At 39.5% G+C, this 17,942-nt stretch overlaps 1 long non-coding RNA gene across 1 annotated transcript in view; it reads right to left on the bottom strand.

The window, feature by feature from the left end:
- The window catches only part of LOC138971653 (uncharacterized), a 52,236-nt gene extending 35,393 nt beyond the window's left edge, over positions 1 to 16,843 (bottom strand). Inside the window, exons 1-2 of the long non-coding RNA XR_011457325.1 lie at positions 16,703 to 16,843; positions 2,066 to 2,263 (exon numbers count right to left, since the gene is read on the bottom strand). This is a non-coding gene — a long non-coding RNA (uncharacterized lncRNA). The remainder of the gene's footprint in view (positions 1 to 2,065; positions 2,264 to 16,702) is intronic.
- Between the last annotated feature and the right edge of the window lie 1,099 nt (positions 16,844 to 17,942).

Genomic DNA, 17,942 nt, shown 5'->3' with positions numbered 1-17,942 from the left:
CTCTTTGTTTTAACTTTCTGAGCGTGTTTTTAATCCAAACATATCATATCTATATGTTTTTGGAATCAGGAACCGACAAGAAATAAGATGGAAGTTTTTTTAAATTGATTTCGACAATTTAATTTTGATAATAATTTTTATATATTTGATTTTCAGAGCTTGTTTTTAATCCAAATATAACATATTTATATGTTTTTGGAATCAGCAAATGATAGAGAATAAGATCAACGTAAATTTGGATCGTTTTATAATAATTTTTTTTTTTTTACAATTTTCTGATTTTTAATGACCAAAGTCATTAATTAATGTTTGAGTCACCATGCTGAAATGCAATACCGAAGTCCGGGCTTCGTCGAAGATTACTTGACCAAAATTTCAACCAATTTGGTTAAAAAATGAGGGCGTGACAGTGCCGTCTCAACTTTCACGAAGAGCCGGATATGACGTCATCAAAGGTATTTATCAAAAAAAGGAAAAAAACGTTCGGGGATATCATTCCCAGGAACTCTCATGTCAAATTTCATAAAGATCGGTCTAGTAGTTTGGTCTGAATCGCTCTACACACACACACACATACAGACACACACACACACATACACCACGACCCTCGTCTCGATTCCCCCCTCGATGTTAAAACATTTAGTCATAACTTGACTAAATGTAAAAAGAGATTGCCATCGTTCCAAAATTCAGAATATAAAAACAAGAAATTATGCAATACAAAATGCTCAATGCCTGAGCCTTTTTTCTTTTGTTTTTTTAATGCGTCTTGGCAAGAACACTTTTTCTTCTGCATAATCAAACAAAGTATAGGTGTTCTGCGCGAACTTAGAATCCGGTTTCATTCTAGAATGGACCGGGTCCAGGTTGGAATTCTAACCCTGCGCAAGTACAGGGGTGCCATTCTAGAATGAAACCCTTGTTGCTGGTCCATTCTAGAATCGGCCGTGCGCAAGGTTGGAATTTGGGTCCAAGTTGGAATAGTCATTTCAGTTAGACTATCACACAGCCAAAGCCACAAATGTGGATTTTCTGTTTGTTTTTGTTTTTTGTGTGTTTGGTTGGTTTTTTTTCTCAGGTTTTTTACACTTTACTCAAAGACATCGTGAATTGGGATTGTGATGTTCTGAAAGTGATTACGATTTTGAGAGACACTCAGCACTGATCGCTACGAACGGAAATTTCCGGACTGACAGTGTTTTGCCGATCTCGCTTGTAACTTTTAATCTTATTCATATACATGAAGTTGGTCTTCTGAATTGTGAAGATATAATGTCAACTTTTTTTTAAACCTGTGACAACAGCTCTATAACTCACTCTGTCCTTCTGTTGGTCTGTCTGTCGGTTAGTCGGTCTGACCGTCTGTCTGTCTGTCTGTCAAAAAAATTGTCAAAAAACCGGACATTTCCGTGAGGGAGACAGCGCTGACATTGCAAGCGGCCGCAACCGGCTCTTATCACAAAAACAACTGCCCTGCAAACAATACCGCCCTGGTAGTCCCCCTTGCTATGGTCTGCCTTTGTTTATTGCGTACTCAGGAGTGTCAACTTTCTTGACATGACATGACATCGCAAGATCGCCAAAGGATTTTTTCAGGGGTAGACAAATCAGCCCCATTTTATCAAAGGAAAGGTGCAGGTGGAGATAATTCAAAGGAAGACAACTCTGTCTTACCTACAAACATTACGGCCCCCTTTATTCAAGGGTTTCATTCTAGAATGGCACCCCTGTACTTGCGCAGGGTTAGAATTCCAACCTGGACCCGGTCCATTCTAGAATGAAACCGGATTCTAAGTTCGCGCAGAACATAGGTTTTATGTGAATATGTGTTTGTCTGTTCACCTAAAAGACCGTTACGTCGAAATATGTGTGAATGTATTGTTTTGTCAATAACAAACGTTCCAACAACCTACCTGTCCTGTGTTTTGATTCCAAGCATCACAAGTTAAGTGCTCTACCAACTGAGTTACCGGGATATGTTTAGTCGATGTAAAAGTCTGGACAAATAATTGTGCTGTGTTTGACACGGGTAAGAAGTTGTCTAAATTAGACTACATCAACATACCTGGTTTGTCTTTTCACAGCATCACCAGAAGACAAATGTAGCGTTGCCAGTGCCAACACCACTGCTATAAATAGCCACATGACGCGTGCCATTGAAGCGTTGATATGTCAGCGAAAGAAGGGTACTTTAAGGTTAGTTCTGCAGCAGAAGTTTTCCGCTTGTTTTGGTACGTGGCCGTTGGTGCTTGGAATTATAAGTCTGGAAAAGAAACGAGAGAAATATTAATGTCATTGTGGTGAGAAAGGCAGACAAACAGACATAGTCACAGACATAGTCACAGACATAGTCACAGACATACTCACAGACATAGTCACAGACATACTCAAAGAAAGGTACAGACAGACTAAGAAACAGAGGCACAGACGCAGAAACACAGATACATAATTATACAGACCAACACAGACTTGGACAAACAACAACACAGACACAAACTATGAAATACAGAGAGACAAACAGGCAGAAGGCAGAGAAACGGGCAGAACGACACACACACACACACACACACACACACACACACACACACACACACACACACACACCCACACACACACCCATACATACACGCGCATAATTTATGCAATACAAAATGCTTCAAAGCCTGAGCCTTTTTTTTTAAAAAGAGGCGCACAGAAAACCTATTTTAATGCGTCTTGGCAAGAACACTTTTTCTCCTGCATAATCCCCATTTCCACCCTGTTCCTTGTCTGATTTTATTCCTTGGAGACCGTCTCGCATTTAAAATCATAAGCCAAACAGACAAGCAATCAAGTGCTTCATAAATAATGTAGCACAAGCTTTAGCGAGCGTTCCTCCACATCTCCCTCCGTTTCATTCCATCTCACCTTACGCGAAGGAATATGACAAACCTAAAGCCTGTGATTTAACCTGGGAAAAGACACAAGCACGTACATACGTATGTGTGCCCGGTGTAGTACGAATTTTTTACTCCACGAAACATTTACTCCGGAGTAAAAATTTCGTACTAAATTTTCACTCCGAGTACACCTTTCGTACGAGAAAAGAACTCCCCAAGGTACGAAAAAATGACTCCCTCCACAAAATTTTGACTCCCCAATTTGTTTACGGTACTCCCAGTAAAAATCTCGTACGCGAAAATGGGATGGGGGCGAAGGGATGATGCCAATAATGTGATCTCGCGCATAAAAAAAAGAGCTACCCTCCCTCCACCCCTTCCACCACCAAGACTAACAGGGGACAGGGGAGTAAAAGCTGCGTACACCTGGCGTGGGCAGTAAATTGCTCGTGTTAGGGTGGAATAATTTACTCGTTCTTTATTCGTCAGGGGAGTAACATCTTTGACCGAAATGTTGACTCGGAACACACCTGTCGTTGGAAGTAATTTTCTCGTGTAATGGGGGAGTAGTTTTTTCGTAAAGGGAGTAGATTTTTCGTACGAATTTTTACTCTGTAGTAAAAATCTCGTGGGAGTAATTTTCTCGTGTTACAGCGGTCCAAGACAAAAGAAACAACGTTCACGTGCACGATTAAGTGCGATAGAAACAAAGTAGACGGGCAAGACAGTCAGAAAAAAACCCCATAAAGACAGACAAAAACAATTCTCACAAAGGGATAACAAAATATTTAATTAATCTGGTTTCGTATTACACCGGGCACACATACGTATGCACGTGTTTGTGTCTTTTCCCTGGTGAAATCACAGGCTTTAGGTTGTCGTATTCCCTCACGTAAAGTGAGATTTGTTTTGTTTGCTTAACGCCCAGCCGACCACGAACGGTCATATAACGTGCGCCACACACAAGACAGAAGTCGCAGCACATGCTTCATGTCTCACCCAGTCACATTATTCTGACACCGGACCAACCAGTCCTAGCACTAACCCCATAATGCCAGACGCCAGGCGGAGCAGCCACTAGATTGCCAATTTTAAAGTCTTAGGAATGACCCGGCCGGGGTTCGAACCCACGACCTCCCGATCACGGGGCGGACGCCTTACCACTAGGCCAACCGTGCCGGTTGTAAAGTGAGTTGAAATGAAAGGGACAACAAACTATTTAATTAATATGGTGGCCGAAAAGAATCAAACTGATTTTTTGTTTAAACGAAAAACACAGACACCACAGTCTCATAATCCAAAATACGTGGGTACACACCAAGATACCCGAGAATAAACACCGAGGTTTTCAAGGTGCCCATACGCTTGTTACAACAATGCATATATCTATTCACACACAAATTATACGGGATAAAAGTAAAACTCTGACAAATGTAATCAACTCAATTTTACTTTTTCTAAGGAATTCTGGTAAAATTGGCAAGCTGAGACGCCATGCCACGACACAGCACACACGCTGCTGTCGACGAAGAAAGGAGGGTGAGAAACGGAACTGACGTCGATAGCTTTCTCTCACACTCTCACTGTCAGTCTGCAGCCACTTTCCCGCAGTGTATGTGCAGTTCCCTTCACTACCTATAGCTACTTTTATTTATTTATTTATTTTTTTGGGGGGTGGGGGGGCGGGGAAGTTGGTTATTCTTCAAGGTAGCTTGAACGTAAGGAACCTTGGACAAAAGGAAACCGAAGTATGGCTGCCTTAATGACAATGCACGTAGACATTTACTCGAAAGAAAACTAGAGTGAGAGAGTGTGTGTGAGAGACAGAGAGAGATTGACAGACAGCCAAACAGCCAGACAGCCAGAGGCACGGACAGAGGCACGGACAGAGGCACGGACAGAGACAGAGACAGAAAAAGAGAGAAAATGAAAGGTAGTGAGAAAGAGAGAGGAATGCACTAAATACTGTATTTTTGTTAGAGGGTAAAGGAGCAAGCATAATTATATATCAAATAGTGGTGTGTTTTTTTAGCCCTCGCCGAATGAGGGAATACTCTACATTGTAATTGGTAACATTCATACACAGTAAAGTGCCTAAAATCACAGAGACAACAACCTGAAAGCAAAGGGACACACACAATAAAACCTTAATAGAACATATTATAATATATAGTAATATACGCTTGGAAACAATCATAATTAAAATACAGTCATCACATATTACACAGACAATAATTATGGTCAGGTATCATGAATTTATCAAACGAGCAGAGAGTTGACATTTCTATGTGTCCCTAAACACCGAAGAGTAAAGAGACTGATGGAGGCTGTCTGGAAGACACTTCCAGACAATTGCTAACATCCTAATTCGAAAAGAACTTTTTAGATTTGTTTTTCTTCAAAATTTAGATTCAATGTCCCGGTGGGATTTTGTGCGCAAAAAGGGCTTTGTTTAACAGACATCTGTCCTTTCGGGGGAGGATTTGATGGTGCTAATTACAATTCTGAATCGAACTACAGACAGTGGTTTGCTTTAATATGATCTCATAATCCGAAAGGCGTCGAGAGAGAGAGAGAGAGAGAGAGAGAGAGAGAGAGAGAGAGAGAGAGAGAGAGAGAGAGAGAGAGACGCAGATGCAGATAATTTATTCAATAGGCCATAGCCCCTTATGAAGGATCGGAGTGTGAACAAATGACAAACGTTGCAAATAATTTAACTCATCAGGTGCAAAAAAGGTACAACATAATAATCGCACAACACTACGGATTAAAACATACACTAGTGGTACCCGTGCTACGCACTTTGTGTGCTGCGCATGCGATGTCATTTTGTTGGTTATGTGCTTGTGAAAATGTTGTTTGCACCCCTCCCCCCCCCCCCCCCCGCACATTATCCCGCATATAATGAATTATATTCTCTTGGTGAAAAATAAAATGTTAACCCTTACACCGGTGCAATTCTGTAACACATGTTACATAGCCACTGGTGAATTAACAGAGAGAAAAATAACAAAAAACAGTCATATAGGTTTTCGCATCAATGGGAGGTAATCGGAACTGACCAAAAAGACTGCGCGACCGCACGCGACTATACAAACAAACAAAATAAAATACAGCAGGTATGACGTTTGCATGAATCCATGATTACGTCTACATGAACAACAGTGATAAAAGTGCGCATCTCTTCCCAGCCGTGCAGCGCTTTGAAAGTTGGAAGCATTAAAATTTAAACGGGTAAAAAGCCATCGTGAAGATACGAAAGAAAGTATGACGTCTAAAATACTTAATGATTCAAACGCATAGTATAACATATGTAATTGACAACATTGACAACAGAAAATATATACATGGTTCACACACACAATCGAGTGCACACATCCATCCATGCTTATTTAAAGTCATGTACACACACACACACATACATGGCATCAAGCAACACACAATTAAATGACACATATGGAATATGGAAAACGTATAATGGACATGAACATGGCAAGTAATTTACACCGTTATCTACTATAAAATTGTTGATATATATATGTTCTGCGCGAACTTAGAATCCGGTTTCATTCTAGAATGGACCGGGTCCAGGTTGGAATTCTAACCCTGCGCAAGTACAGGGGTGCCATTCTAGAATGAAACCCTTGAATAAAGGGGGCCGTAATGTTTGTAGGTAAGACAGAGTTGTCTTCCCTTGAATTATCTCCACCTGCACCTTCCCTTTGATAAAATGGGGCTGATTTGTCTACCCCTGAAAAAAATCCTTTGGCGATCTTGCGATGTCATGTCAAGAAAGTTGACACTCCTGAGTACGCAATAAACAAAGGCAGACCATAGCAAGGGGGACTACCAGGGCGGTATTGTTTGCAGGGCAGTTGTTTTTGTGATGAGAGCCGGTTGCGGCCGCTTGCAATGTCAGCGCTGTCTCCCTCTCGGAAATGTCCGGTTTTTTGACAATTTTTTGGACAGACAGACGGTCAGACCGACTAACCGACAGACAGACCAACAGAAGGACAGAGTGAGTTATAGAGCTGTTGTCACAGGTTTAAAAAAAGTTGACATTATATCTTCACAATTCAGAAGACCAACTTCATGTATATGAATAAGATTAAAAGTTACAAGCGAGATCAGCAAAACACTGTCAGTCCGGAAATTTCCGTTCGTAGCGATCAGTGCTGAGTGTCTCTCAAAATCGTAATCACTTTCAGAACATCACAATCCCAATTCACGATGTCTTTGAGTAAAGTGTAAAAAACCCGAGAAAAAAAAAACAACCAAACACACAAAAAACAAAAACAAACCGAAAATCCACATTTGTGGCTTTGGCTGTGTGATAGTCTAACTGAAATGACTATTCCAACTTGGACCCAAATTCCAACCTTGCGCACGGCCGATTCTAGAATGGACCAGCAACAAGGGTTTCATTCTAGAATGGCACCCCTGTACTTGCGCAGGGTTAGAATTCCAACCTGGACCCGGTCCATTCTAGAATGAAACCGGATTCTAAGTTCGCGCAGAACATATATACCACTCACTTGCTATTCGCCTAAAAGCTTGCGGTGTGCTGTGACACATATAAGAAACCAGAAGAAAAAAGGACTTTACTTTGGCGAAAAGAGCATATGCTGCTTATTTTTGTACATAACTGCTATAACTGTATTTTTTCCGAACACTTACATGTAAAAAACATAGAGATATATCTTACCATTTCACTAAGACAGCCAAAATAACGGTCAAATTAAGGGGAGATCATGATGACGTACATGTCTATGGTTGCACCGGGGGAAAATATTTAGTCGCTGGAACCTATAAGGTATAACACATGTTACATAGCCACTGGTGAATTAACAGAGAGAAAAATAACAAAAAACAGTCATATAGGTTTTCGCATCAATGGGAGGTAATCGGAACTGACCAAAAAGACTGCGCGACCGCACGCGACTATACAAACAAACAAAATAAAATACAGCAGGTATGACGTTTGCATGAATCCATGATTACGTCTACATGAACAACAGTGATAAAAGTGCGCATCTCTTCCCAGCCGTGCAGCGCTTTGAAAGTTGGAAGCATTAAAATGTAAACGGGTAAAAAGCCATCGTGAAGATACGAAAAAAAGTATGACGTCTAAAATACTTAATGATTCAAACGCATAGTATAACATATGTAATTGACAACATTGTCAACAGAAAATATATACATGGTTCACACACACAATCGAGTGCACACATCCATCCATGCTTATTTAAAGTCATGTACACACACACACACATACATACATGGCATCAAGCAACACACAATTAAATGACACATATGGAATATGGAAAACGTATAATGGACATGAACATGGCAAGTAATTTACACCGTTACCTACTATAAAATTGATGATATATATATACCACTCACTTGCTATTCGCCTAAAAGCTTGCGGTGTGCTGTGACACATATAAGAAACCAGAAGAAAAAAGGACTTTACTTTGGCGAAAAGAGCATATGCTGCTTATTTTTGTACATAACTGCTATAACTGTATTTTTTCCGAACACTTACATGTAAAAAACATAGAGATATATCTTACCATTTCACTAAGACAGCCAAAATAACGGTCAAATTAAGGGGAGATCATGATGACGTACATGTCTATGGTTGCACCGGGGAAAAATATTTAGTCGCTGGAACCTATAAGGTATAAGTAGAGGTTACATGCCGAGTCTCAGTGATTATCAAAAATAATGGTCGAAGTTAGCGGATCATGAAAAATGCGAGCTTCAGCGAGCTTTTTCATGACCGCGAACTGAGACCATTATTTTTGATAATCACTGAGACGAGGTATGTAACCTCTTTATCCCTCCTTTCTTCAGTTATTCAAAGAAAAGAGGAGTTTTTGTGCGAAAGTTTGATCGAATCATATTCACCCAACCAGTCTACCTGCGCAGGCGATCGATTAATGCGCGGTTGTATAGTTCCGTGCAAATCATTCAATTTTGTTAACACTTCTTGTCAGTTTCCATGTTTTGAACTAAAATCAAGTACACAGTTATGTTGTCATTCTGCTGTGGCAGTAAAGGCAGACAGTGTGTGTTCTGTTCATGTTTTGGTATCGCTCAGGAAATGTTCTTTCTTCGAATGTGACTAGCAGACGAAGTTTTACACCCGTGTTCCAACGTTAAAAACTGTATGAAGTTTAGTTTTCTGGGGCAAAATAGTGTATGAAACCGCTGCATGTTCTTTACGTTGATTAAATGTTTGCAATTGATTGCGTGTGATCTGTTTATAAAATGAAATATTGTTGAAAACTGACCGTCGGATTGCAGTCTTGTCGGTGCAGCCGAAATCTGGAAGGGGAACTACTCGTGTCGCTAGACAAAGTATGAGAGTTACTTTTCCTTGGAATCTTGCTAGCGATAAACGATTGTGCACGGCAGATCTGAATTCAGAAAACAACCAAACTCATGGATTTTATATGGAGATTCATGTGTTCAAGTCTGTAGTTGCTGGTTTAAATACGGTATGGTTGTATTGTTTGCTCCAGAAATGTATATTTTGTACATTAGAGTGTTCTGAACTTTTGAGTCGCAAAAAGTAGATCCACAATGTGTACAGTCTCTACCCATGAGCTATCGAGGATTCAGGCCCGTTGTTGGGTAAGTGATTTTGGTTGTTGGGTAAGTTACCGAAAAATAACTAGCCCTACAAGTTTACAGAGGTAAAGAAGCAGAGGGGGGAATAACACATGTTACATAGCCACTGGTGAATTAACAGAGAGAAAAATAACAAAAAACAGTCATATAGGTTTTCGCATCAATGGGAGGTAATCGGAACTGACCAAAAAGACTGCGCGACCGCACGCGACTATACAAACAAACAAAATAAAATACAGCAGGTATGACGTTTGCATGAATCCATGATTACGTCTACATGAACAACAGTGATAAAAGTGCGCATCTTTTCCCAGCCGTGCAGCGCTTTGAAAGTTGGAAGCATTAAAATTTAAACGGGTAAAAAGCCATCGTGAAGATACGAAAAAAAGTATGACGTCTAAAATACTTAATGATTCAAACGCATAGTATAACATATGTAATTGACAACAGAAAATATATACATGGTTCACACACACAATCGAGTGCACACATCCATCCATGCTTATTTAAAGTCATGTACACACACACACACATACATACATGGCATCAAGCAATACACAATTAAATGACACATATGGAATATGGAAAACGTATAACGGACATGAACATGGTAAGTAATTTACACCGTTATCTACTATAAAATTGATGATATATATATACCACTCACTTGCTATTCGCCTAAAAGCTTGCGGTGTGCTGTGACACATATAAGAAACCAGAAGAAAAAAGGACTTTACTTTGGCGAAAAGAGCATATGCTGCTTATTTTTGTACATAGCTGCTATAACTGTATTTTTTCCGAACACTTACATGTAAAAAACATAGAGATATATCTTACCATTTCACTAAGACAGCCAAAATAACGGTCAAATTAAGGGGAGATCATGATGACGTACATGTCTATGGTTGAACCGGGGGAAAATATTTAGTCGCTGGAACCTATAAGGTTATACGGCGACTTATCAGGTGATAATGTTTCGAACTTATCTTTTAAAAATTAAGTAAACAAATCTATGGAATATTTTGGAGTTCCATTAACAGATAAACAGATCTATCTATCTTCTTATTATTTTAGGTTCGTCTGGGGTAGAGAAATAAAACACACAGCTAGGTTCGTCTGAGGTGCGGTCGCGTAGTGTTTAATGTAGTGTTTAGAAGAAGAACCAATCACAGATCTCTTTCGCCGCGATGTCAAAGTTCAGGTCAAAGTTCACTGTTGTCTGCTCAAATTTGCGAGACAAACCTCTTCAAACTTTGTTCGTGGACAAAATTGGAAGTCGGGACCTAGCGGAATCGATTTCCTGGGTCACGTTGGCATAGCAACCGAAGGAGAAGGCACAAATCCGCGCGGTTTGGTCACAGGAATCGAAAAACCACCGAAAAACCTACCAGTATTATATAGTAGATTACACGTTATTTAACTAAGAGGTTAAAACATCTCTTAATTTAAAGGCATAGAAAGCTGATGAATATACACGCTAATTGCTTTACCCAGAGCTGGAGACAGACTAAATTAAGTTTCCTGCAAAATATTGTGGTCTAGGAGCCCTTAAATGTTGAGATATTTGAATTTTTATTTTGATCGAGATGGTCCTATTTATAGATTTGGCAACACATGTAACGTTGATGCAACCGCGGCTTTGTTGACATCTTCACTTTTTCAGAGGCTAGAACAAGCTGTAATGCATGTATTATGGTCCGCGCATGGTGACATATCGTCATTATATGGTCTTATGGTGCGTTTGACATCGATTGTGGGCAAACTACACTTTGTAAACACGGGAGTGCGTTAGTATGCCTTTAAAGGCTTTATACAAATACAAGGATACATTTCTAACAACCCAGTTTCTTGAGGTGAAGCCAGGAGCAAGCTGAGTCTAAAAGTGCTTGGGTTTTTATAATATTTAAATTGGATAAATTTTTCTCTTAATCTGTTTAAGTATGGACAACACAAAACAAAATGGACTTCATCTTCTTGCTTTACTTTACAAAGGGGACATATTAACTGATCGGCATCATGCTGTTTATATCGGTTAGCATGCACATTTATTTCTGAAATACCGAATCGAAACCTAGTCATAATAAACTTTGGATGTCCATCCACATTCAACAAAAGGTAGGGTTTAATGTCATGTACAGTACAAAATGTCCGATAAACAGCAAATCTATCACTATTTTGAATATGATAATCCCACTCTTGCCATCTGCAATCGACCAACCTTTCCCAAAAAACACGCAAAAACTCTTTTTCATTTATAACGACGCCCTGATTCAACCACACAAAACCAAAACCGTACTCATACAATTTACAACGGACACTTGAGGCCCAGTTCTTGTTACCACTCTCAGCTATTTTGTACAACATATCATATGATTTACGAGGAAGTCTGTGCGCCTCCATCTTTAACAATTTCATCCAGTAGCTAACGCATCTTAAAATAGAATTCAAATATATCGGATATCTGTTTGTCTCGCCATATACCAGGGGTGTTATGTATGAGTGACATCTAAACGTTTAGGCGGCGTGCAAACAGCGAGTGCCGCCAACCGCGAGGTACACGGTATGCACGGGTGGCGACTACACGCTTGTACCACCGAAATTTAGACGTGCTCCGGAGGTCGTCTAAATGGTTTACACGCCGACTTCAGCGAACAGAATGGACATTTTCATGGTTTTCCGCCATCAAAGTCGACGCATTTTGCGCCGTAATCTTTTTTAGACAGAACCCAATAGTTGGAAATGCTGGACTAAAAAGATTTTTTTTTTGCGAGATTCACTTCCCTTGTCATATTATTTTAGAACCAACACCGATAAGATTAGCGAAGACATCTTTGATTCGTTTCAGCGCAAAGTAGCACTGACCCATATTTCACTGCTCTCCGTCTCTGAATAGTCGAACTCCCCGTGCGAGGAAGCGGGAGGATGTTATCGAATTACCCTAGCGCATGCGCAAAGGAAGGAATTCCTCGTTAAAAAAATAGATTGACTGGTGACCTTGCTTTACACGGCAACTTGAAAGTCGGCGGTCTGGTCGTCACCCGTGCATACCGACTGAGCGCCTGCTGTAGGTGGCGACTTTCAAGTCATGACTTCGCTGAAGTCGGCGTATACTTTCGACGTCACTCATACATAACACCCCAGGTCATTAGGTGTTCGCATACGAACTCCTAAGAACTTCTTCAATGCAAATAAATGGACTTTTTCACACTGCAGAGCAGCTTTATCCAATCCCCATATCTCAGCACCATACTGTACTATTGGTTGTACTTGGGAATCAAACAACTTCAAAAAAACATGCAAACTATTATTATTAAGCACAGATAATCTTTGTATAATACACATCAGAGCATTTTTGGCCCGGCTTGAGAGATCACTACAGGCAGCAGTGAAACTGAGTCGAGTTGAAAACAATATTCCTAAATACTTATACACGTTTACAACAGGTAAAATATCAACCTCATATGTCCATTTTTCCCTTGCACTCAAATATCCACCTGTCCTAAACACAATAATGTTACTTTTACTCATGTTTACCTTTAAATGAAGAGAGGACACTGCCCTGCGTAAATTATTTAACTGAGTCTGTAGACCCACAACAGTCTCTGATAACAACAATAAATCATCAGCAAGCAAAAGAATAAACAATTCCAAATAATCATCAGTAAATGTGGCACCATGTCTTCCATTCTCAATTATCTCAAGTGCTAACTCATTAGTTAGTTAGTTAGCTGTTGCTTTTCGGGTCCAGCGGACCATAATAGGCCAAATCAGGACCCCACAAGTTAATCATTTCACATTTTTTGATTAAAAACAATTCTAATACATAAAATCTGTAACGTCACCCGAAGGCAACAAAAAAGTCAAAGCAAAACCCTATATGTCAAATAACTTAGGTAGTTTTAAAATTCAAATCTTAAAATAAAGACCAGACTCCTTTAAAACCCCAAAAAGAGCTGTAGAGCTGATCTCTGTGGAAATACTTGTCAAGTTCGAGGTGCCAAAATACTTCTCTCGTTGATCATACAGATCAGCACACTCGGTGCTAAAATGACTCACAGTAAAACCAGTATCACAGGCGTGGCACCATGGTGCCTCTTCTCTTTTTAGCAGATGTACATGTGTAATATAAGTGTAACCAGTATGTAACCTGGCCAAAACACTTTCTTCTTTTCTATTTGAAGCCACTAAAGGAAGTGGCTTTAACAGGTCAGGAAGAGTTTTATACAATTTGTTTTCCGTGCAGGTAGACCAACGGTCTTGCCAGAGTTTTAAACTGTAACAAAGGGTCTTCCGACGTAAGTCAGTAAAAGGAACAGACTGCTCAGGGAGACGAGGAACCGCCAAATCTAGAGCATCCTTTGCTGCCTTGTCAGCAACCTCGTTGCCGTGTATGCCCATATGACTTGGCGCCCACATTAAATTGATTGTCTTTCCTTCAGAAATAAATTTAGTATGAAGGTCGTGAATGTCGACTAAAAAAGGATGAGTAAACTTTCGCCAGTCAAGAGGAAAAGTTCCAGTAGACCAGATATGATTAAAAATGGTTAAAAGAACTGTCAGGACGTTTTCAGGGAGATGACCCAAAAGTTGATAATGGATATCATCCGGCCCTGTAGCGGAATCATTGGATTTTAAAATGGCATCCTTTAACTCGTACATCGAGAAAGGGGAATTGTAATCTTCCAAATTGGCAGAATCAAAGAAAACGGGTGTAGCTTCAGATTTATCTTTAACTTTTTGAAACTCTTCAGAATAATGTTCCGAAGAAGAGTTATGATTTATTGTTGAAGCTAAGATATTCGCCACGTTTTTCTTGTCGGTTATTACTCGACCATGTTGCTTGAGGCTACGATTTTTACCTTTAATCTTACGGATAATCTGCCATACCTTCTTGCTTGAAGTTTTGAAATTAAGTTTAGTGATCGGGAGGTCGTGGGTTCGAACCCCGGCCGGGTCATACCTGAGACTTTAAAATTGGCAATCTAGTGGCTGCTCCGCCTGGCGTCTGGCATTATGGGGTTAGTGCTAGGACTGGTTAGTCCGGTGTCAGAATAATGTGACTGGGTGAGACATGAAGCCTGTGCTGCGACTTCTGTCTTGTGTGTGGCGCACGTTATATGTCAAAGCAGCACCGCCCTGATATGGCCCTTAGTGGTCGGCTGGGCGTTAAGCAAACAAACAAACAAACAAGTCGCGTAAGGCGAAAATACAATATTTAGTCAAGTAGCTGTCGAAGTCACAGAATGAAACTGAACGCAATGCCATTTTTCAGCAAGACCGCGTATACTCGTAGCATCGTCAGTCCACCGCTCATGGCAAAGGCAGTGAAATTGACAAGAAGAGCGGGGTAGTAGTTGCGCAGAGAAGGATAGCACGCTTTTCTGTACCTCTCTTTGTTTTAACTTTCTGAGCGTGTTTTTAATCCAAACATATCATATCTATATGTTTTTGGAATCAAGAACCGACAAGGAATAAGATAAAAGTGTTTTTGAATTGATTTGGACAATTTAATTTTGATAATAATTTTTATATATTTAATTTTCAGAGCTTGTTTTTAATCCGAATATAACATATTTATATGTTTTTGGAATCAGCAAATAATGGAGAATAAGATAAACGTAAATTGGGATCGTTTTATAAATTTTTATTTTTTTTTACAATTTTCAGATTTTTAATGACCAAAGTCATTAATTAACTTTTAAGCCACCAAGCTGAAATGCAATACCGAAGTCCGGGCTTCGTCGAAGATTACTTGACCAAAATTTCAACCAATTTGGTTGAAAAATGAGGGCGTGACAGTGCCGCCTCAACTTTCACGAAAAGCCGGCTATGACGTCATCAAAGACATTTATCAAAAAAATGAAAAAAACGTTCGGGGATTTCATACCCAGGAACTCTCATGTCAAATTTCATAAAGATCGGTCCAGTAGTTTAGTCTGAATCGCTCTACACACACACACACACAGACACACACACAGACACACGCACATACACCACGACCCTCGTTTCGATTCCCCCTCGATGTTAAAATATTTAGTCAAAACTTGACTAAATATAAAAAGATGAAAAGGTGAATCCAAGGTTTCTGCTGATGGTGAGAAAAGAATGTCGGTGTTGCCTATTTGAACAGAAGCAGGTTGGGGAGAGGGAAATGTAGTGTTCTTCTTTTTGCACAGTAAGACTTCAGTCTTATCATCATTCAGCTCAAGTTTGTTATCGACCATCCAAGATTTAACATCAGTGATGCATGTCTGAATGGTCTGGATGGCGGAACGTGTCTCTGCAGGGTGACTTTCTTTCTTTATTTGGTGTTTAACGTCGTTTTCAACCATTCAAGGTTATATCGCGACGGAGGGTGACTGGGTTTATACATATATATAAACAAAAGGTATATCCTATGACGATATAATCGTTTGCGCATGATTTAAAAATCGAATAGGATATACCTTTTGTTTGTCAATTGTCACCATACTTTCCAAGACGTATTTTTATTGTCAGATTCACGTATAAAACAACAAACAAACGAATGAACAAACTAACGAACAAAACAAAACAAAAAAACACCAACAAAATCCAAGAGATTTAAAAGAGTTTCAAAATCCAGAATCTAAAACAAGAAAGATAAGAATGGGAACGTTCCGTTTAAAAAAACAAGTCCGTCAACAAAATGGTCTTCATTGCAGACAGACGCACACATAATTATGAGACAAATATAAAAGAACCAGACTTTGCTTGAATTCGACCCCTGATATGAAGAAAGAATATCTCTTTAAATTGATTTTGTTAGTTTAGTTATCTAACTAAATAATTGGCCAGAGATGGAAATTAAGATTTGTTTCTTTGGCAAGCTTTACAATGTCTAAATCCGAGAAATAACTTGATTAAAGGCCAGAGATGGAAATTCAGATTTGTTTCTGTGGCAAGCTTTACAATGTCCAACTCCGAGAAATAGTTTGATTAAAGGACAGAGATGTAAATTCAGATTTGTTTCTCTGGCAAGCTTTACCATGTCTAACTCCAAGAAATAATTTGATTTAAGGCCAGAGACGGATATTAAGATTTGTTTCTTTGGCAAGATTCACAATGTCTAACTCCGAGAAATAATTGTAAAACTAGGATTTGAAGTACAGGTAGTATGTACGGCATACACTCGGCAGGACATGAATGAATCAAGATGCACTCACCTGTAGTACTCTGGGACTATGCAGACATCGACTGTGAGCTAAACTCTGTTTGTACCACGTTTTATAGCGTGCAAGCTGTGTGACTTCAATAAGGATACACCCTATAGGTTGTGCCTATTTTAAGTCTTATAGTGTGTGTGTGTGTGTGTGTGTGTGTGTGTGTGTGTGTGTGTGTGTGTGTGTGTGTGTGTGTGTGTGTGTGTGTGTGTGTGTGTGTGTGTGTGTGACACCTGGTAACTATACGCACCTTGGTATTATTGAATTTGCTTGCCTACTCAATCATCATTTACGATTTTAAGGGGTATTGAATGTGCTTTTTACATTCAGTCAAGTAATGACTGAATGTTTTAACGAGATCGGGGAGCGAGGTTTGTCTCCCGATGTATGCGTGTGTGTATGCACGTATGTGTGTATGTATGTATGTATGTATGTGACAAGCATTTCTCAGAAATTACCCGACGGATTTTCATGACAATTGATGCATACATTTTTTCAGGGCATTTTGTAAGAGCTTTTTCTCCGATTTATTTCATTGGACAATTTGATGGCGTCATATTTGCCCGTTTGCAAAAGTTAAGGCGGCACTTTCACGGCTACAGATTTTCATCCATCTGTTGACATTTTTGTAAGATGATCTTTGACTTTGCGGACTATGGGATTACATTCCATCATGGTACCTTCAAAATTCGTTTTTGAAATTGTCACTCAATATTAGCTGATTTTTTTTATTTTAAAAAAATCTATATTTGAATCACAAAGGTGATATCATTGTATGCTGTTTCCTCCTGTATGAGAACATATTTGATTTTGTTGTGTTTGATTGCAAATTGGCTTAACATGGAGAAAACCGTTAAAATTTCGACTTTCTTTATTGTTTGAAGAAGACACATATTATTATCATTATCTGTTCCTTATCAGTTGCTGATTCAAAAACAATATAGTGTATGGTGTTTGTCGTTAAAAAGTTGCTTTTGCAAGGGAATGCGGGCCGCTAAATTTTGAACAAGAAAGTCAGCGCATTAAAGTCTCGGTCGTGGATGATCTCATTTGTCCATGCAATGCAGTGCGTTTAGTACCATTCTTTGAGTTTGACAGCTTGACTAAATTTATTAATTTTTCTTCACGCGACTTGTGTAAATGTCATATACAGAACAGATTGTCTGCATTACTGCTTCTTATATCGATCCAAACAACGGTGTCGTTATTTGGCAAGTTTTGTGTCATGAAGCAGCAAGCACGA

The sequence above is a fragment of the Littorina saxatilis genome, linkage group LG7 (genome assembly GCF_037325665.1).
Source record: "Littorina saxatilis isolate snail1 linkage group LG7, US_GU_Lsax_2.0, whole genome shotgun sequence".
NCBI classification, from domain to species: domain Eukaryota; kingdom Metazoa; phylum Mollusca; class Gastropoda; order Littorinimorpha; family Littorinidae; genus Littorina; species Littorina saxatilis.
This window is presented reverse-complemented; position numbering and strand designations above follow the sequence as displayed.